This window comes from Octopus bimaculoides, chromosome 7 (genome assembly GCF_001194135.2).
Source record: "Octopus bimaculoides isolate UCB-OBI-ISO-001 chromosome 7, ASM119413v2, whole genome shotgun sequence".
Taxonomy (NCBI): domain Eukaryota; kingdom Metazoa; phylum Mollusca; class Cephalopoda; order Octopoda; family Octopodidae; genus Octopus; species Octopus bimaculoides.
Genome location: NC_068987.1, coordinates 108,155,516 through 108,159,815, shown reverse-complemented (window position 1 = coordinate 108,159,815; position 4,300 = coordinate 108,155,516).

Here is a 4,300-nt window from a genome sequence, read left to right as displayed (position 1 = left end):
TATATATATATAATAAGATAAGCTAGAAAATGCTAAAATAATTACATCCTGAAGAACATTTTTAGTACCGGTTTCAGTCTTTGCGACTTATTCAAGCATGAAAAGCAGTTAAATTGTGGAAAAATTTAAATGAAATGTTTTAAAAAATATTTTCATAGTTTCAATGACAAATTGCGAGAGAAGCAAGTTGAGAGCTATGAGATTCAAGTTGCTGATAGTAAGTTTTGTGCGCTGAATTGTCGGTTTTCACGCAGGCAATTTCGTATCCTACATTTATATTGAAACAAACGAATTATATACATTTTATTTTGTTTATATATGGATAGATGCATTATATACGGTAGAGATAGTTGAAAATTTTCAGTCAGATGTAAAATAGATGTGTTGTTAATTCTCTGTTGGTATAATATTATTTCATTGGAACAGCTCATAAATATAAATATCGTATAGATTTTAAATTATCAAACCATATCGTATAAAGCCATGTGATTTTAAAACACCATAATGCGTTTATATTATTAGTTATATACATTATAGTACTGGATTAGCACACACACATACACACGAATAGACATACACATACAGAGAGCCATATGGTCTTTAGGCAGTGAATCTGAATTTGAAAGGTACTGCATTAGAGGTTTTTTTCCATCGATACAGGCGGTTTTAAAACTTCGATATATTTCAATTTAAGGGGGTTAAAAAAAGGTCACCAAGGTTTTCAGTTAAGCTAGCTAGGAGACTATCATTTTTCCTTTGTGGTTCGCTTATGAAGGCGATGCGTTGTCCGGTACACAAGTATCCATACGTGTGTGTGTGCGCGCACCGTTGAGTCGTTTCCTGGAATTATGTACGTACACACACACACACACATAAATATATATAACTATATATAATAGATAATAAATGGACCAAAACGCATATAAATGAAAGTTCCTTTTATTTATATGCATTTTCCTCCATTTATTATTATTATTCATATCTTCTCAAAATGTATCACTTTAACTTGGTATCTCTACCTGTAAAACGGCTGTGATATCTTGGTTTCTAGTGTAATGTTGCTACCTCTGGTAACAATTAACATACCTACATTGTCAAAGGTTTTTTTAAAACTGAGATAATATTAATATATACATAAACTAATATAAATATATATATATATGTATATATTCCAATACAGCAGTTTTCCAAGCTATGTTTTAGGAAGTGTGGTGGAATGCATTGGGTGTGTTTCTTGTTTTAAATGCACGGTTAGTCTGCGAGTGTGGGTTGTACTTGTCTGACCAATGTAAGAGTTGAAACTGGAAGTTTCCAACTTACACTTTTACTAATCATTTTATACATTATATCAGTCCTTTTTAGATTCTTTTTGAGTCTGTATGCATGAGATATGTTGTTAAAAGTGAAGTTTTAACCGTATTGTTTTTGTAATATAATTCTAGTATTATGATTTGGTTGGACGAAAATTGCATTCCCTTTTAAGAGATGTGTTATTATTTATACCATTGTACAAATAATAAAACGTCGCTTATGGCCATTTCACTTTGAATGCACCGGTTGGTGACCACTTGGGAAACCTGGGTAATGTAAGCGTCTCACACTTTCAGCTGTGAGCTGGCAGAAGCGTTAGCATGCCGGGAAAATAATTAGCAGCATTTCTTTCGTCCTTACGTACTGAGTTCAAATTCCGTCGAGGTCAACTTTGTCTTTCATCCTTTCAGGATCGATGAAATAAGTACTAGTTATTCATTGGGGTCGATATAAACAAGGATCCCCCTTACCAATGATTGCAAGCTTTGTGACGATAGTAGAAAGGTTTATTTGTACCATTGTGTGCAGGTGGTTTGTATTTCATTGATATATTATATATGGCGATTAATATGTGTACTTTCAATAGGAATAACGTCTAATGAATCTGTAGGATTGTGTTTGCATCTATATTCATCACTAATTTGCTCTTCTAGTCCATTTAAAAATCTTTTAATTATTCTGTAGACTTTTTACTGGTGTACTCTCTCCTCAATAGAAGTGATCTTAATTCACTTCTAAAAGAAAAACATTAACAAAAAGTATTTCAAGTTTTGTAGAATACCCTACAGATATAGACGATTGAGAATGAAAGCAATAATACTATCATAACAAGTTTCAACTATTAGCATATAACTCGCATACGTTTCAAATGCAAATCGCATGATGTACAAGTCTAAAGTTAGAACGGTTAAATTTTGGCTGGATATTCTACATAAACAGTAGCCATCCATTTTAAAAATTACTGCACTGAAGTCAGAACCAGTTTTACATTCAAAAAATAAAGGTGAAATACCTTCACAAATGCTATGGATTTCAGAATCCTTAAAAAGTCATAACGAATAATTGTAGCATTGTGATGCATCATGTCATAAGTTCAAATCGTGCCGAATTCTTCGTCTTTCATCCTTTCACGATCGTAAAACGAAGTCATTGGCAGCGATCATCGACTAGATCTTAGTAAGAGAGTCGTGGCCTTGTGCCAATGTTGCTTACTTTTGAAGTATATCGCCTGACCACAGAGTGAATCATTAACTAAAACCGAAAATGTGTCCACGTGTGTGCGCATTTGTGTGTGTGCATTTATATATATATATATATATATATACATATATATATATATGTGTGTGTATATATGTATATATATACATTTATTATATGTATAAATACACATGTATATTTGTGTATATATGTATATACGTGTATATGTGTGTATGTATACACACACATAGACACACACACACACACACACACACACACACACACACATATATATATATATATATATATATATATGCGAGTAAAAATAAATACAAAAAAAGGTGGATTATTTTGTATGATTGTGTATAGAGGAATATATTATATATATATGCTAGATAGACATGAAAAATATTTTACAGTATGCATTGATGTTTCCACCAGAGGCAATATTTTAACAGAAGTCCATGAAAAAGTCATATTAATCAGAACATTGTTCAGTCACATCTTTCCACCATTTTTTCAATCATTGACTGAAGAGGATTTATACGTGATTATCAGATGACATTGGCAGAAAAAGATTCTTTGTTTTCTTTTACTTCCGGTGCACCATCAATATTTATCATCTTATTAAAGATTAAAGGAAGATATCATGTTGAAGCGATGTACCCCTGCATATATAAAAGTATGGTTGAATTACTGTGAAATATATTCTTCGGGTAATATTACTACTAAAATTTGTCTACTTAACTGTCTGGAATTTGTACTCGATAATGTTGCACTCGAAATACACTTCGAAAAATTTACAAAAGAGCTTACATCATCTTCACATTTCGGCAAACATCGCAGTTGGTGGGCCTAAGCGATTTCTCAACTATTACCTGTTAATATGGAAGACAAATTATCTGTCTTCTGACTCTGGCTATCAGTTCGTCTCTCCTTCTCTCCCTCACTCTCTTCCTCTCCTTTTTTCTCTCTCATTCTGACTCTTTCTTTCTTTCTCTCTTCCCCTCTCTCTCTCTCTCTCTCTCTCTGTCTCCCTCCCTCTCAACACTGAATATCACTTCATGTCCCTGTATAATTGCGTAATGGATTTTAATTACCTTGCCGCTTTTGGTTCAATCGAGCAGTTTTTCGGCTGTCAGAGTCCCTTTTTCTGTATCTCGCACAAGCTTGTTTAGTATTCTTTTTCTCATTTTGAAGGAGTGGGTATATTAGAATTTTCCAGTGAAATTTCTCAGCTTTTTTTCCTTCAGGTAGAGCTTCGACGAGGAACTTTTTCTTTAACACTAATAACTTCTAACAATATTGAATGAGTTGCGCTATTAGACTTGCCAGGTCGAGAGAAATTCAGCAGTTTCAGCACCAAGCTGTGTTTAGTCAAAAGCGGAAGTTAGGTTAGATAAACACATTTTTATTCAACTTTTATCACAAAAGAGAAATTTTCTCTCCACGTTAATGCAGTGAGTCTGTCTCAAAATATGTCTCAAATATATTTTAACTCTCCTAAAGTTCGCTTCTGCCTAAATACTACATGGCGTTGATACTACTAAATTTCACCCGACTTGGTGGTCTAATGGCGCTACTCAATCAATGTTGACCTTGTGTTTTACTTGAAGCTACGACTTTAATCCTGCCCAGATATTTCCCATTGAATACAGCTAAACAGCAAGAAACGTTGCACCTGAGAATCAGTTAGGGAACAAAGTTGAAATATGTGACAAACATATTTTAACTAACCTAAAGTTCATATATATATATAATTATATATAAATAAATAAATATATATATATAT